The 17757-nt window shown below is 47.7% G+C and overlaps 1 long non-coding RNA gene across 2 annotated transcripts in view; it reads right to left on the reverse strand.

The window, feature by feature from the left end:
* Positions 1–17757, reverse strand: part of LOC136286296 (uncharacterized) — a 38731-nt gene that overhangs the window by 17527 nt on the left and 3447 nt on the right. For both annotated transcript variants that reach the window (XR_010719829.1, XR_010719828.1), the window contains exons 3-4: positions 15821–16470; positions 7155–7309 (exon numbers count right to left, since the gene is read on the reverse strand). This is a non-coding gene — a long non-coding RNA (uncharacterized lncRNA). The remainder of the gene's footprint in view (positions 1–7154; positions 7310–15820; positions 16471–17757) is intronic.

Consider the following 17757-nt stretch of genomic DNA (forward strand, 5'->3'; position numbering starts at 1 on the left):
CAGACAAGAGGTCAGAATGTGGGGATGTCAGGTGGATGACGCCCCTCTCATGACCCAGCCTGAGAGAGAGAGAGGTGTGAGACGAGCAGCAGCAGAAGTGTCACACCCAGCATGTCCCTGAGGGAGGCTGGCAGACCCCAAGCCCCAGCAGAGGCCAGCGGGAAGTGTCCCCGCTGTGTTTGCTTTGGCGTTGGCAAGGCAAACGGGACCAGCCAGGAACGAAGCAGGGTGCAGATAGCAGCCAGCAGGGCTTGGGGGGTGGGTTGTGGTGTCACTGCAGTGACAGCATGAGAGCAGGGACAGAGGGAGAAGTGGTGCTCGGACAACTCCTGTCGACACTCCCAGGGAGAAGTCCAGGCAAAAGCCAACAACGGAGGAGGAAATTGTGCAGGTTAAAAAGCAAAACCTGAGGCAGTGACAGCAGGAGTGCCTGCACTTGTGGAATTTTCCCAAAATTCTGTGAAAGAGGATGTTCCTCTCATCTCCACCAAGCCAGATCTTTTGGTACAGGAAGGAGCACGTGGGGTCTATAGGCACCCTCTCTGCTTGTCCTTTTTCCCACCCAGCCCCTCCTGCAGCAGAATCCTCCTCTGGCCATAGCAGGGCTCCAGCACAGCTCAAGGTGAGAGTCTGGAAGGGCAGAGGACAGGCATTTCTTCCCTTTTTGGGCACAGTTTCAGCAGCCAGCCACCCATATCTAATGGCCAGTTCCACCCAGGTGTGCAGAGGTGCTGGAGGCGAGCAGATACCAGCTGGCTCCTCCAAAATGTGAGTGCCTGGAGCATCCTGCAGCAACCCTGGGGCTGTGGCTTGCTTGGAAATCCAGCCCAAACCCCCATCTGCAGCAAAAAGACAATGCAAGGGGAGGCAAGAGTCTGAGCTGGAGAAAGCAGCATCAAGCCATGCAATATCCTGTGTGATATTCTACCCTTGAGCACCTCACTAACATGGAGCAACCAGGACGTGCCTCACCTTTTTCTCCTGACTCATATCCTGCTGTGGTGCACTGGGTACACACAAGCAAAAGGCTGAGATACCTTTCAGGCCCAGCATCCTTTAGTCAGGTCCATGAGCTGACCTGCCAGAAGAATGGGAAGGAGGCGGCTCCCAGGGTACCACAGTTCCAGAAAACACGTGCTCATTACATCAGATGGAGGCTGCACTTTGGTACTTAGACTTAAAGGCCTCTCTTCCATTTATCCTGCTTTGACAGAATCAATATCACAAAGACAAACTGCCTGGCCAAAGCACTGCTTCCCTTCCAGACTCCCTGGAGTGAACACATTTGTGTTAGATTTTATACACGGTTTTTCAGACATTTATTACATTTACATGAGGGCTAGAAGGAAAAAGCTAATTATTAATCCACGCCGTTCCCACCTCCCTCTTATCATGTGATGGAAGATATGATGGGGTTTTGAGGGGAATTTCCACAATCCTGCTCTGTTAGTTCTCCCTCAGTAACTCTTTTAACATCCTCTCTCTTTACAGCTGTATAAATGCCATTACATTGGAGCACCTGAAGTGGTCATCAATTCTCATCGGAGCAGAGGAATAGGAGGAAGATCATTAGATAGAAAGGCCTTAACTATGATTGCATCCAGGAATTACCAGCCCTTTCTTTTTATGTGGTTTTCTCCTGGTTTTTATGATTTGATCCCAAATTTGCATCATTTCAGAAAGTGACCGTTTCACAGGTGAACCCAGATTTTATTTGCCATGCATAAAACTGGAAGTGATGTATTTTGTAAGAGCTGTAAGGGAAATCAGACCAGCTCAGGAGAAAGGAATGGTTTGGGTCTCTCTTCCTGGAGAGTTTCATCCAAACAACTTTTCCCAAGCAGTCATAGAGCAGACAGAAAAGAACTGTAATTAAAAAGAGCTTACAAATCAATCACAAGGTTAAATCAGAGCTGGAAGGGTAGACTAGATGTTGTTATGTTATTTGTGTAGCTTATTCACCCTACCCAAAATAGCAGGATGGATTCAGCTCTACTGAAGGCTTTATTCACCATCACTACTGTGCATAATAACGGAGCTCCTACATCACTCAGCTCACCATAACCACCACGTTTTTTGGGAGAAAGAGCTTGTGTTAGATCTGGAGCAAAGTGGAGGCACTGCAATAACTGTTAATATTTAATCACCAGGAGTTTTCCAGCCCTCTGGTACAAGTCAGAGCTGGGCAGCACATGTCCTCTGTTCACAGCGAACATGCACTGCCCCGCTGGCACTGAGGACAAAACCTTAAACTTCTCAAAGTCCCTTTGATAAGAGAAACTCAGTCAACCTGGGAGCTGTTGTTCCCAGAAAAAAAACCTAATAAAAGTGAATTCTGTTTTCTTTGCAGTTGTCTCACTTGATAACGAGCTGGATTTGAAAAAAACCCAGGGACTTCCGTGGTTACAAAGAGCAAAAAACTCACTCTTCCTAACAACCTAATGAATTTCTAAAGCAATATTTAAGCTGATTTGTGATTATTTCACCCGAGATTTATTGCACTCTGCAGGGCTGCCAGGTGATGGGCAGACTGGTCATCCATGGCCATCTGGGAGAGGAGGATCAGCTGGGGCTGAGCCAACCTTGGTTCCCAGCACTGGCATTTGCCCAGCCCTCATCAGCTCTCACCTTCAGAAGAGACAGAGTCACGGGTCCTGTCTGCTGCCACCTCAGCCAAAAATACTGGTCCTGACTCCTGAGGATTTAGGGAAGGAGTGGGTGACAGGTGGAAGACATAATGTTAGGAAGGAGATGGTGTTTTTATAGCCTGTTCTCCAAGGAAGCTGTTGACACAACGGGGGGATAAAAGATAAGATAAAAGATAACAAGATAAAAAAGAGGAGATTTGAGACACTTGGACAGCTTCAGGCTGATGAGGTCTGGAAAATGGTAAATGTCACATCCCACATCCCTGACATCACCCTAGCTGACATCAGAGTAAGATTTGGTGAAAAGGCATCTGTGGAGAAGAGTGGCAGTGAAGTCTGTCTTTTAAATTTACAGCCCAGGAACAACCCACTCTACAGTGTGGGAGACATCCTGGATTGCTGCTTTTAGGGAATTCATGTTGTTTTTCCATCTCTAATTCAGCAAACAGTTGGAGTTTCTTACAGAGCTTTTTCAAGAAGACGATAAGAGTCGCTAAGTCATTTTGTCTCATTTTCCCCCTGCAAAACTCCTGTCGTCTCTGCCAGCATGTGAGCATCTTCAAGGTCTCAAATGCCACAGCTGCTCTGCCTCACCCCTTCCTTTCCATTTGAAAAAGTGATGTTGGAAGGTGGTTTGTCTTCCAGCATGAACTCTGGGAACCCACTCTGGCAGGGCAGCTCCACATGCCTGTCCTGCTCCGGGGCCAGTGATTAGCAGGTGTTGCATTAAAGCTGCTTTAAGTGGGCTCAGCCTCAGAGGCTCAGCTCTATTTATAGCTGAGTTCACCCCCAGGACTGTGCCAAGTCATGGACACGCTGTGGGACGTCATCCTCTGAGGTTCCTTTCAAACCTCTGCAGTCCCCCAAAAGGCTCTGAAGTGCGTAAGCACAAAGAAATGCACCCTCAGGACCTCAAATTGCTGCTCCTGGTGCTCCCACAAAACTACTGCACTTGGCCTTGGGTGACGTATGTTGGTTCTTTATTTCATCAGCTGTGTGTTTTTTGTGGCTTTTATAAGCCAGTCAACATATATATTAATCCATATAATGCAACTGAAAGTGGTTGTAAAACTGTCGTTTACCTAAATTAATCTCACTGGAAAAAGTAAACTTCAAGTCATTTCTTATGTAAAGTTATATGTATTTAGTGGTCAGAGTTTGACATGGTGCATTTTTAATCCATGACAATGATCAGATTTTGTGACTTCATCGTGGCTAATTCAGATCCTTTAGGTTTTAATTCGGGTACCTTTAGATTTTCCCCCCGTGGGTGGAAGGGCAGTGCCAGCCCATTGGGGATGCCTTGGGAAGGCTGACCTGGAACAGAGACTGGACAGAGCTGGAGAATAAAGGAGGGATTTATTGAAAGGCCTCCAGGATCCACCTTGGGCAGGACAGGGCCTGACCAAGGCTACACCCAAGGTGGACACAAAATGGTCACAAAATGCCAAACCGGTCATGAGATCTTACATATTTATAACTTTTGGTCCATTTGCATATTGGGGTTTAATTGTCCAATTCCAGCTCCAGGTTGTGAGGTCCCATCCTTCTTGTTCCTCCCTCCAGCCCACCCTTGTTTGTGCTTTTGAGGCTGAAAGTTTTCCTTGGTCTTCAGCAGGAAAAGGATTTGTTTTGTGTCCCTACTCTGCGAAGAGAGCTCACCAGTACTTAAAGTGAGGCTCAGAACTGCACCCCTGGGCAGCACAGAATCTGAATAACACAAAAGCTAAAACTTGAGGGATCATCAGAGGCTCCTGTCTGCAGCCTGTGGGATGAAAAAGTGGGAAGGTGGCTGGGCAGGGGGTGGCCAGCCCAAACAGTGAGTTCAAACCAGGGCAGGTTGGAAGAGAGCATCCAGCAGGGTGTTATGTGTGCCTCCATCTGGGTCATCTCTCATTTTGGGAGAGGTGGCAGGGCTCACTGCCACATCTCCCGGGAGCTGAGGAAAAGTCACGCCAACAAACAAGGATCTATTTTTAATCCCAGCCCTGACAACTGTCCCTCCTCTACGGGGGCTTGAAATGTCACCTCAAAGACAGGGGGCTTGGTACATGCTGTACAGCTTAATGAAAAAAGTCATGTGGAGCCTCGTGGATAGAAGTTTGCTGAGTTATACTGGGAAAATTAAGCACAAGTCACCCCCTGTCTGGGTTTGGCATGGACACATTTATCATACTAAAGTCGTTTTCCACGTGATGGTAGTGAAAGGCCAAATTCTGTCTCTGTGTAGTCAAGCACATGTGCTGTCATTGAACTGGGACTCAGGACACTACAGATGGATTGATTTACTTCATCAGGAATTGCTGCCCCTTGGTAGCAGCACACAGTTCTTTAATACCAGCTGGATGTGAGCCCCTGTGGAGCCAACTTTGGTTAGTGTCCCTTGCAGTTTTCTGTGAGTACTTTAGAGCCCAGACATGTTTAGCCCCATTATTTCCCACAAAAATGGTGAATGTCTTTGTGGATCTCATTACAGTCCAAATTTACAAGTCAATCTTGAAAAAAAATATTGTATTTAACAGGAAAGATTCCTGTTAGAATTTTTGGAAGGAAGCATTGGACTCTGTGATCCTTGTGGGTTCCTTCCAACACAGGATATTCTATGATTGTGCAACTCAGAGAGGCAATGTAGAGTTTTAATCATCACAGCATTTTAAAACCTAAATTCCTCTTGGTGTTCAATTTTTTTCCTTTACATTTTGTCAGTTAACACTTAGGCACAGAGTTAATTATGAAAATTTCACAGGTTTAGTCCAAGTGTTGCTCATATGGGTACAGTTGCCTGCTTATACCCTTCATCAGAGGATTAGGAAATGAAATCTCTTTAACTGAATAGCACTGGCTATCTAATTTCCACTTCTCATTTCATTGACAGCAACTGCAGAATATCAAAAGAACAATATATGGTAAGAATCAATCACACATTTTTGGCATCTGCTCCCAATAAAACATTTGGGGAACAGACAATTGGTTTAAAAAAAGGAGGTCGGGGACTGCAAATAAGAACGGCACTTCTTAAGGACTGATGACAACAGATGCACTGTCTCCTGCACTAGGAAAATTTACTGGTGTGTTTGTTATTTAACCACAGGACAACCCACAGCCACTGAAAATATTCCACTGAAGTCCTAGCATGTTGCTGAGTCCAACAAGTGTGGTTTTTTACAGGGGGGAAAAAAAGCAGAATTGTCTTCTCCTCCCCACCTGAAAGGGCTACAAGGAGACCAGCGCCGCAGGAGCCGGTGGGACTGGGATGTGGAATGGCTCAGGAACCCTCCCCTGCCTCCCCTGGCAGCAGCCAGCGATGAAAGGAGCACTCAGCAGGAGGGGCCGTCAATGCCAGGATTGTAATGCAGCTTTCCCTCCCTTCCCGAGGTCCGCCTGCAGCCTTTCCCGGCACACAGCTGCCTTTTCAGCAGCGCCGGCTATTTCTGCTGCTTTTTAACCATCTCCTCATGGGACCAGCCCTGCTTCAAAACTCCACAGGGGACACGGCCAGAGCCTGCTCCAGGAGAGCAAAATGAGAGTGCTGGATTGAACCTGGAAGACGTGGAGAGCTGTGCATGAGGAATTACAAGCCATTACCTTATTACGTGCTTGGAAAAAGGTACAGAGGAGCCCAGCTAGCTGCAGCTCCACCCAAAACACATGTGGGAAAGATTTAATGCACTGCCAAACTCCTCCCATGCCAGCACCCCTCCTTCCCAGCCCGGTTTTTCTAACAAAAAAAGCATTCCTGCCTTGTCTGGTGTTCAGCTCTGAAGCATCCAATGCCCCCACAAAGGCTGCTATGAGCCTAATTTATATTTGCTGTTTATGCCGGGACATTAATTTGCCTGGCAACAACGGGTATTTTTTTCCCATGCTGGTTTACTATTATTTATGTGCATTCACAGTGGCAACCCTTGCTATGGGCAGGGGAATACTTATTTATTTATTCTATTTATTGGGGAAGACATTTGCTTGGTTTTCCTCCGTGCTGGCTCCTCCATGGCAGCTCAGCTGGGTGCTGGTGAGCTTGTGAGAGCAAATGCAGAGGTACAATTGAGCCAGAGAGAGAAAAAAAATGCCTCTGTTCTCACTTTGCTTCTGCTCCTCCTTGGCACTTGCAGATGATTCTTTTCAAAGCACGTTTCTCTCTGTGGCAGCTCCAGTTGTGTCTGCCTTTCTCTCTAGGTGCCCCCGCCAAAGGAATCTCTTCTACTCAGACACCCCTTTTCCCAGCACAGGGCTAGAAGAGGTGCTAGGAATGGTTTTGGGTTGGTGTGGCTGAAACTGCTGTGGCTGTGGTACAATATAAGTACAGAGAAGATAATTTGGGAATATCCCTGGCCACCTCTGAAGTGTGAGTTAGTATATGCTGGTGGGAAAACAGCCTATGGGTCCAGGGTAGAGGTTTTGGACTTTTTCCTCTTGGGATTTTGGGTCCAGACTGGGTTGATGGAGTGGCTCACCCTGCAAAGACATTTTCTTGTCAAGGGGAGCTGGCAGCTTGCATCTCCTTACCTTGGGAAACATGAAGCTGTAGAATATGGGGAAGTGTCCCTTGAGCTGCTCATGGTCCAAAATGATCCTCTTGCATCTGGGACTAGGAGGGGATTCAGGACTTTTGTCCTTCTAGCTGGTCCAGAGGAAATTGCAGCTGAAAAAGATGAAGCTACCTGAGGGAAACAAAAGGAAAACAAGGGAAATCATCATGGCTGAAGACAGTGGTTAGGGAAAAATAAGGTTTAGAGCAGGAAATATCTGCAGGTAGAAGTCCTAGGAAGAAAAGTGAGGGACGAATGTGAGAAAATATGAAACCACAGGTCACCAAAAGCGATTGCAGGAAGGTCTGTAAATGTGGTTCTTTTGTATTGGCTGTGATCAGGAGATGATCCAAAAATGTTCCAAGATCCAGCTGTGCCTGTCCTTTGGCCTACTCTGCCTCTCTCTCCTGGAAGAGCATTTCTTCTGGATCAAATATTTGGGCAGCTGAGGGTAACAGGAAGGTTTCAGGACATGAAGAAATCTTTGCATCTTTTTTATTTGTTTTAATTTGAGATTGTTAAGCCGTGTAAACACGTGTTTTTATTTAAATTGGAAAACGCTCGTACACACACCTAAATGTGTTTATTTACATACAAGCATCTCTTCCCCCCATGCAGAAACAGGTTGCTTCTCAGCTCTTCATCCCACTTAACCATAATTTTTCCTTTGAGAGCCCTGGCAGCAATAAAGCTCTATGGAGGGAGTGAGGCTGATCCCATCCCTCCAGTAACCCACTGGGTGTGGGGCTGGCACTGGGTTATCCCACAGCTCATCCCTGTTCCCCAGCAGAACCTCCCACTGCAGGAGAAAAGTCCTTTCTGTGTTCTCTAAGATCTTCCTAAGGTCTCTGCTGTCAAGCAAAGGTGACCACAGAGTTTTCCCTGGAAAGCTGGAAAGGGCCAGACGACCTTTCCAGCTGGAAAGGGCAGGTGTGAAGTAGATGGAGTCCCAGTTTCTACCAGCCATTCCACCAGGGTCGAGGTCACTGGGCATTCTGGTTTAGCTGGATTTTCACGTTCCTCCACATATCAGGGGTTACTTCTGAGCAGCAGAGCTGCCTCTGCACAGGACAGGGCTGGTCTGCCCTGGGAAGTGAGTGGGAGGGAATTCAGTGTTGTGGCTCCTCTGCCTAAGCTCCTCTGTCACCCCAGTGCTGGTATCCAGCACCTGGAGGTGCCTGGGGTGAGTGTGATGCCTTGGGAAGGCTGACCTGGAACAGAGACTGGACAGAGCTGGAGAATAAAGGAGGGATTGATTGAAAGGCCTCCAGGATCCACCTTGGGCAGGACAGGGCCTGACCAGGGCTACACCCAAGGTGGAATAAGAATGGTCACAAAATGCCTGACTGGTCATGAGATCTTACATTTTTATAAGTTTTGGTCCATTTGCATATTGGGGTTGAATTGTCCAATTCCAGCTCCAGGTTGTGAGGTCCCATCCTGCTTGTTCCTCCCTCCAGCCCACCCTTGTTTGTGCTTTTGGGGCTGAAAGCTGTCCTTGGTGTCCAGCAGGAAAAGGATTTGTTTTGTGTCCCTGCTCTGCGAAGAGAGCTCACCAGCACCTAATATGAGGCTCAGAACTGCACCCTGGGCAGCACAGAATCTGAATAACACAAAAGCTAAAACTTAAGGCATCAAAGTAGAGCTGTCACTCCCACCTGGTGTTCAGAGACCTCAGCTCCCTCCCTGCCCCACATGCTCAGGGAGGCTGGGGTGGGAATGGTGTTCACTCGCCAGCAAAACGCTTCTCCTGCATTGTTTTACAGGCAGGGAAATGTAAACCATTGGCAGCACCTATTTGCTGACTCAGAGCTGTGATAGATGATGCTGTGATCCAAATGTCACCGGGGCTGTAACCTGACATCAGGTGACCGGGGTCCCGGGTCTCATGACCGCTGTCGTATTTTTGGAGCTCTGCTTGGCCCAGAGATAAGGCTTCCCTCCAACACCGTCTCTCTGCAAAGATCATGGCCACGTGTGCGCAGCCCTCTGCCCTGGGACACATCCTCTCTGCTGTGGAGAGGGGGGCTCCTCCCTCTTAAAAGGCCAAGCTCTGGCACCTTGTACCCAAATGGTCACTTCCAGGCCACAAGTGGCACTTTGGCTTCAAAAAAATAGTTATGTGGGCAATCTATTGCTCTGAGTTATTGGAAGACAACATAGGAAGATCCTTTCCTTTCTCAGTGCTATTAATATAGAAAAGTTGAGGTCTTCTTTTCAGGTTTGTATGCAGTTCAAAATACATCTGAAGTTTAGGGAGTGTTCAGTGGTGGAAATGTGTCTGAGTAGACACTGAGGGGAGATTTACTGGCTTGTTGAGGTTAAAACACCCCTGGAGGCACCTGCCAATGGACTCAGCAACATTTTTATTCTGCTTTTATTGAACTGGTATCAGTCAGCCCTTCAGGTAGTTGCCTGAGTATAACTCGTTTTGTTTTTATTTGTGCTGAAAGGCCTGACTCTCTTTGAGCAGAAAGATGCTCTCATTTCACCTGGGGGAAGATGGGGCCTTTGAGAGCCCCATCAGCCTGGTCTGCTGGAGGTCTGTGATGTGTGCCAGTCCCTCCGAATGCATATGGAGATCCCATTTGCTTTAAGAGCATTTTACATCCTCCCGGGGTATTTTAAGGCTGGGTCAGTGTAAAGTGGCTTTTGTATCAGGAAGTATCAGGCCCAGGGATTTTGTAACTCCACTTAGTTCGACTCTCATAATCAGCTTGAAGTCTCTAATTAGCTGCATTAATGACTCAGCCCTGCAGACAGATCTTGAAGGTGAAGGGTGCCATGCTGGAGCTGCGCTCTTATCTGGGAAAGGCTGAGATGTATTGTGCCTTTTTTTAAGAGAAGAGTAGAGCAGCTAAGAAATTCACCCTCTCCCCAGGTTCCACTGAAGGCATTAAAAGCCATTTGATATGTTCAAAAGCCACATCTACCTCTCTTCTGCTCAGTTATGGACTCTCTCCAAATTAGCTTTAAAAGATCCAATTGCCCTTCATTTGGGCTTCCTGGAGGCCACCTGTTAACATCACCATTTCAGATCCATCAGGTGAGGCCTGGGTTTGTTCAGGACCGTGGTTTTCCCCAGGGAATTGTGGCACCTGGAGTTCAGTGGGTGACCTGCCTGGCTGGATCCAGCTCCAGGCTGCTCCACGGAGAAGCGGCTTGGGAGGAGAAATGTGTCCATTCTGCACAAATTTAATTAAAGCCTGACAAGAGAATGGAGGAAGTCCTTGACAAAAGGGACTATGAAATTTGAAAGGAAAGCTGCTTTGCCGGCTATTATTGAGTGAATAGCTTCTGGAGTTTCTTAGGTCCCCATAAATGGCTATAATTTGCTTTTCAACAGCTCCTACTAATGGTTTTGCAGAAGGATCTCATTAAAGTTTATGGGAGCCTCTAATCTTCCAGGACTCTAAAAAATGCAGAAGTTGCTCTGTGCCTTCGTATGAATCCGTGAGCTGATCTCAACAAACTTCCATCTCCAGAAAAAAAAAAAAAGCCCTGGGCTTATTTCCTGACAAGCTGTCGTGTTTCCAGCTCGGTGGCTTTATGTCCCCACTTCCCAGACAGCTAGAAGAAATCTGCTGTCCCACAGGGCTGCAACCAACCCAGGGGAGACCCAAGAAGCTACAACCCCATCTTGGGGGTGTCGTTCACTTGAGAATTCAGGATTTTAACGCCTGTTGCAAGGTTCTCTGCTGCTGGCCAGGTAAAAAATAATTGTAGCAGCGAGGGTGCTGCTGTGCCCAGGTCTGCAGTGCAGGGGCTGTGTGGGGCTGCTGGGGGCTGCAGCCCCCTTCTGCCCATAAATGCTGGCTGTGGTAACTGCATTCCTCACAGGAGGCCCCTAAAACAGGGCAAGCAAGGTCAGGGGGTGGTGATCCCACAGCCCTGCAGGATGGCTTCACCTGCTCCTGCTTTGCCATGCCAGCTTTTGGGATGTCTCTCCCTCAGGGACGGGTTCTGGCAGGTGGATTCCTGTGTGCTGGGGGACCTCAGCACCCCACAGCATTCCCGGGAGGTTGGAGCCACCCGTGGGCAGGGAGAGGTGGCTGTGCTGAGGAAGGGTGGTGGCTCTGCAGCTGGAGGGAGGGTTTGATCGTGCCATGCAGCTGCTGGAGCACAGCCACCTCAGCACTGACACTGGGACAGAGGGCAAGGGGACAGCTGGCACCTGAGAGCTGCCGCGAGCTGAGGAGCAGCCCCTTGAGCTCCAGCCTCAGCAGGAACAGCACCAGGCAAAAATGCCACGTCTCCTGGAGAGGTAGCCCCTGCCCAGCTTAACCTCTTGCATGGCCATTTGACTTTCTGCTCTTGATTTTTTTTTTTCAGCCTGTTTCCCTTTGCATAAAAAAAGCCTTTAAAAAAAAACAAACCCAACTTTCTTCTCAGTCCCAAACATCCCAAAGTGGCAGAATGACAAACCCTGTCTCAAAGCCCAGTGTGGTGGGGCATGGATGAGAGATGCCAAAACTTGGTCATATTATACATATAGCTGTGTATACATATAATGCAGAGCATTTTCAGCTACTGAGTCAAATCTGTGTGGCTGACTGTCCTGATTTAAGGCGAATTTGGGGGTCCCTCTGGGGAGCAAACCCAAACAGCCTCTCCTCTAATCTTTCCAGGAAAAAAAAAAAATCTCCTTAGAGAAAAGTGGAAAAAACTGTTTATTTAACAAAGTGCCCACAAGCATAAAAAATGAATAATATGAAACAATAAAACCTCTTGCTGCTCTGAAGAGAGAGGGCAAAATTCAGAAAGTCTTTGCTGTGGGTAAGCTCAGCTCTCCCTGTCTCTTGTAAGTCCCTCTGGTGTTGGAAAATGCTGTTCTGGGCCCTGGTGGGCTGCAGGTGTGAGATCCAGGTGTCTCTCTGGGTTTTTCAGTCCAGGACAGGTTTAAACAGTCCCAAGAAAAAGAGAAAAAAACAGTGCAGGGAACTTCTCTGCCTCAGCTAGTTAAACTAACTAAAAGCACAGGAGACCTCTGTCCTGCTGTCTGTCCGTGCTGCAGAGAACAGAGTCCAGGAGAAGAATACAGGGGAGTAAGAGAATTTCTTCCCCCCTTAGCTCTCAGAACCAGTCTGAAAGGTGCAGGATTTAATATACAGCATAAAAAGAACAGGAAATCAGGGATACAAGCATCATAGAAGCCACCCCAGGACACTCAGGGGAGTATTGTGGAGCCAGTTCCCCATCAGTACAGCCACACTCCTGTGAAAGCCTCTTCACTCAAGCAGAGAACATTAGTTGCCTTTGATTGCTTGTAAAACAATTCTGGTCGTTTCTGGATTTCTCCAGCAAAGACGTGTAGCAGAAGATTAAACTCACTCATGTTTTACCCCAGAGCTTAACAAAACTAGGGGGAAAAAAAAGGAGAAAGTGCTCTTGAACAGGTCAGGTGTGCTTTAGCTGTGAGAGAAGCCTGAGTTTGAAGCAGCCACCTTCATACAGAACCACAGAATCGCAGACTGGAAAAGACCATTGAGTCCCTAAGGTCATTGAGCCCAAACATTAAGTATTTTTGGAGGAATTTGATCAGGACCCATTTGCAGAATGGGAAATGCTGTTTGTTGGCTTTCAGGAGTTGTTGATGGGGCATAATGCAGCTCTTGGAGCACATGGCACTGTATGCTCCTGGAAATCAGCATAGCCCAAGGCAGTGGAGGCACTCCAGGTCTCCTGTCCCTCAGTAGCTGTGGCTTAGTCTGCTGCTGGAATGAAGCTGTTTGCTTAGGCTCCTCACTGGCCTCATCTTGTCATTCTAAGACTTGGTTCCCTATCCTGACCTCTATTTCTGAGGTGTTGAGCAATGGTTCTTAGAAATCACTCACTGTGCTTCCCTGGACAAGGGTTTTTTGTGCAAGGACCCTCAGGGCTCACTCTATGCCAACCCCAGTGGAAACTTGATCAGGACTGAAAATTTTAGGACGCCTCCTCTGTGAAAATGTACCCAGGACAGAAGGGTCTGGCTTTATATTTGTGATGTTTCACCCTTCTTGGCTGCTCTCAAAGCACAATTTCACTGCACGGGTTGCACTTGGGTAAGCACGTCCTTGGAAATGGATAAAACATTAAACATGTTTCACAATTAGCAGATAGATTTATCATCAGACATTCAAAGAGCAGTATTGGGGGCAAACTTCAACCCCCTCCACCCTGAGCTTGGCTGGGAAGGATGATAGAGCTCTGAGAGGGTTTGCAAAGCCTGAACAGCTGTGAGGTCATCCCAAAGCATCTGAGATTCTGATTTTGCCATCAAAAAAGGGGATTATGGTGGCAGTATCATGGAACCCTAGAATGGTTGGCATTGGAAGGAACCTTAAAGTTACAAACCACCCCCTCACTGGGGAGGGACACTGAGGTGCAGTGGTGTGGACACCAGAAATAAATTGTTTCCTGATGTTTCATCTGGCTTCTCCATGACTATTTAGTAGCATGAAGAAAATATTTTAGCAGGGGTTCCAGCTGAAGTCTTTTGTCTCTCTCGAACTAAGGAAGGGAAGCAAATGTGGCCTTAAATAAAAGGATTTCCTATGTGGGAGAAACTGTGAAAAAGGTTGTTCCACAGAGATGGGGCTGGAAAGTCCAGTGTGGAGCAGGCAAGAACTGAAGGGATGAAATCCACCCACTTCCATTGGAGAAGGGGTAAAAGAAGCAGGGCAGGCTTTGTGGGCAGTCACTGTCCTACCACAAAAGTCCTTGAGATCATTTCCAGGAGGCTCCAGGGAGCTTGCCTGGCAGTGGATGACTTGGCTAGAACGTGGAAGAGGTTAGAACCATGCCCATTTGTAGCAATAAATTCATCATCTCTTCCTTTCTGTTATAAACTGTATTTTCAGAGAATGCTCCCAAAACGAGCAGGCCTAAAATTAAATCAAAATGAAGGCAACAAGTCATTGATAACAACTCTATAATCTGAAATGTGTTAGCAGCTGGCACTCCCTGCCTTCCTTATTCATCTCCCTAAATATGAGCACCTAAATATGAAGGGACATGGGGTGGGGCTCAACAGGACCACATGTTCTTTGCAGTTTTCTCCCAGGGGCAGGACAGCCCAATGCAGCAAGGGCTCCAGGCTTGAGGCCACCCTGAATTTGGCCCAGAAAAGATCTGGTGGCTTTAAGAGGGTCTTTATATGCCTGAAAACCGGTGATATTTTGTTCCTTACTCCAGCAGTGTCAGAGAAGGAGGCTGGTGCTCTGCCAGTAAACGGGGCACAACCATTGCAAGAAATAAAATGGAAATTAATTTATTTTGTGCATTTCAGAAGGGGGGAATGCACTGGGGTTGGTCTTCTGCTTGGTTTTGCAGCATTGGAGGACTAGGAGCTGGCTGAAGAACACCATTCCCTCTCTGGGGCAAGCTCTGCTGTGCTGCTGTGCGTGGGCTTGTGAGCACGGGTTTCATTTTCCCTCAGAAACCAACGGATCGGGTAACTGTGCAAGAAAAAAATATTCAAAAATGTGGTGAATAGGGGGAAAAAAAAAGTCATCTCTCTGGAGGGGACATTGGTGGGAAGAGAGTTATGCAAATCTGAGGCTGCTGCAGAAGCCTGGGCATGATCCCAGCACATGGGAGGGAAGGGCTGCTGGACAAACAGAGCATTGAATGATGCCAGTAGGTCTTTCCTGTACATTTCTGCCCTTTGTTTGCCTCGGGGATTAATATGTGTGTGTGATAATAAACTCAGAGGCAGTTAGGAAGAAGCTTAGATTTTGTTTTGTTCTCGTTTTTTCCTCTTCGTATTTGATAGCACGTGGTTCATACAGAATTGCAGGTGGAAGAAATAGAGGTAGTTGTCAAGTAAGTATGTAGTAGTTAAGTAAGTATGTAGTAATATAAATTACTTTTTGTGATAGGTGGGGATAGGAGGTGGACATTTTTAGTACAGATAAATTTACTGTTCTAATTTGTGGTTAAATCACCCTATAATTAAGGGCTTAACCTCATTTTCCACCTTAAGCCTCTGCTGCTGTTCAGTTCCATGAGAATATTACATATTTCCCTTCTCATCCAGATTCTAATGTCACCTTAAATTAGCCTTGCTTGAAGACTTACTATTAAACTTCAAAATAAAAACCAAAATCCCATGCATCTTGTTGGACGAAGCACAAACGAGTGCATTTAGGCAGGTGCCTCTTAACTGCTTGAAGATATTCCCTGTTCTCACAACCCGAGATTTTGTACTAAGACGTGTCAATAGATTAAATTTCTCCCACATGATTGAGAACAGGAGCCATCCAGAGAGGATAACCAGACAATTTCAGCCCTAAAAAGGGTCCATCAGGAACCTCACCAAGAGCAGAGACAGAGTTGGAGCCAGGCTCTTCTCAGAGGTTACGCAAGGGGCAGTGGGCACAAGGTAGAAGAAATTTCAGCTGGTATCAGGTAAAAACATGTTTTCCATGAGAGGGAACCCAACGAGGCTGTGGAATATCTGTCTTGGGATAGGAAAACCTTGGCCCTGAGCAACCTCATCCAGCAAGAGTTGGAGGAGAGGCCTCCAGAGGTTCCAGCTCCAGAGCTCCTTCTGGCCTCTGTTTTTCTGCAGATCTCTGACTCATTAGGAAAACCCCATGGCCTATTGGTGGAGAAACCTGAAAAATTACAGTAACTCCTTCAGTCTTGTTCTTAACTCACCTGTTCGGTGCTTTTCACAGCCAGGTTCACCATGCCCCAGTGCACGTCCTTTCTTTCTGCATGTCCAGCCTTTAAGACCCAACCACTGGCCGGTCAAACACGTCTTCATGCTCCACTTGGCCAGGTGGAGTGACCTGGAAACCATCCCTCTCCCCTTGCCTCCAGCTGCCAGGCAGGCACCAAAATCCTGCTGAGATGTTTCACCAAACCCACAGGAGGAGTCACCAGCAGTGTTAGTCCCAAATCCTCTGGGCTAAGGAAGCTTTGATGTCACCAAGCCCAATCAGTGGGGCAGGGAGGAAGGCTCATCACAGAGTGGCTGAGCCCCATCCCTTGCAGACTCTTGGAGTCCTAGAAACTTCTAAGTCCTAGAAACTTAGGTTTTAGTGTATAGTAGTGCATATGAGTCAAGATGGAGGATTTGGGTGTTGTCTAACCCAGAACAGAAGCCAAAACTGTCACAGCAGACCTCCAGGCCCTCAGCACCAGCATTCCAAGGTCCACCACCATGCTCCTGGCTCCAGGGAAGCTGCCTTTTCCACAGGTGCAAACCTTGGGACTTGCAAGACCGTCTCCTCCTGGGATTGCTGGGTGGGCGCACAGATGTCCAGTCTTGGTCACTGGGTCTGAACCAGGTCCTGGATGCAGCCCTGGGGAGGAAGGAGAAGGCTCTCACCCCGCTGCAGGCGTGTGGAGCCGTTTTTCTCTCCCATGTCCCCAGCACTTGGCTTCCAGCCCCGAAAGGAAGAGCACCGTGCCAAGAATTTCCACGGCTGTGTCCAACAGAGCAAGCTGACACCTGATTTGCCGTTAATTATAGCAGTGGGAACAGGGCCAGGGGCAAATGTGAAGGGGTGACAACCGGGTGGCGATAAGGACAAGACTCATCTGTCGTTTGTCGTGAGGGCTCGTCGGGAGGGTTTTGTTTTCTGCGAAAAACCAGCAGAAAGGCTTTCCAGCACGCAGAGAAGCAGCTGGCAGGACAGGAGCTTTAGGAACCCTGCCTTCCCCTCGGGCTGTTTTCCCCCTAGCACCTCCAGACAAAAGAGGGCTGCGCTGTTAAAACACCCCCATCCCAGCCCCGAGACGGGAGTTTTTGGTTTGCGTGCCACCAGGCGCCAGCCACCACAAAATTCCTGCAAGAAGGGAGGTTAAAAATAGACCCTGAATTATTACAGACCTTTTGTCCTGTCTGTCTGTGGGCGAAATAACCCCCATTCCCTTGTGAGGCCTGAGCAGCTCCAGCATCACCAAACCCCCACCAAACCAGGAGATCCTGCCCTTGCAGCCTCTGTTCTGCTCCTCTTCGGATAAGTTACTGCTCAAGAATGCTGCTGCTCCAACAGGGAGCACCCAAAATCTGAACATGGTCCCTGCTGAGGTTGCTAACAGGAGATTTTTAGGTGCAACTAGGCTTATTTCTGATTCAGTGGCTTTTCAGCCGTTGTCCCAAAGGTGTGTGGTGTGTCCTGGCTTCAAACATGGAAAAGAGATAGAGGGAAAGGCATAGAATTAAAAATGTTCTCTTAATTTAATATTTTAGTTTGTTCTAGCACTGAACCAGGTGGAGTTGAACACTGGCTGTGTGAGCACAGCACGGGCAGGGAGAACCCCGTTGCCTAAACTATACTAAACTGAAATGAAATATGGATTTTTATACCTTTTTAAACACTTGGGAAGGATTTCAGAAGGCGGCAGTCACAGGTTTCTGCACCCCATGTCGAAGCCCTGGGGTATCACTGTCGGGTGGCACGGGGATATTTTTTAATGATGCACTCTGAAACCTTTGATCTGTTTGGTGCTATTAAACCCGTTAATACTTTACGTCCTCCCTCGGGCTGATTCCCAAGCACAGATTGTCTGAACCCAGCCCGCAGGGATAATTGGAACGGGAAGAAGAGGGAGTGGGAGTGATGGTGCTGGCTGATGAGCCTCCG

This window comes from Chamaea fasciata, unplaced genomic scaffold (genome assembly GCF_029207755.1).
Source record: "Chamaea fasciata isolate MVZ Bird 193981 ecotype frontalis unplaced genomic scaffold, bChaFas1.0.hap1 SCAF_3, whole genome shotgun sequence".
Taxonomy (NCBI): Eukaryota; Metazoa; Chordata; class Aves; order Passeriformes; family Sylviidae; genus Chamaea; species Chamaea fasciata.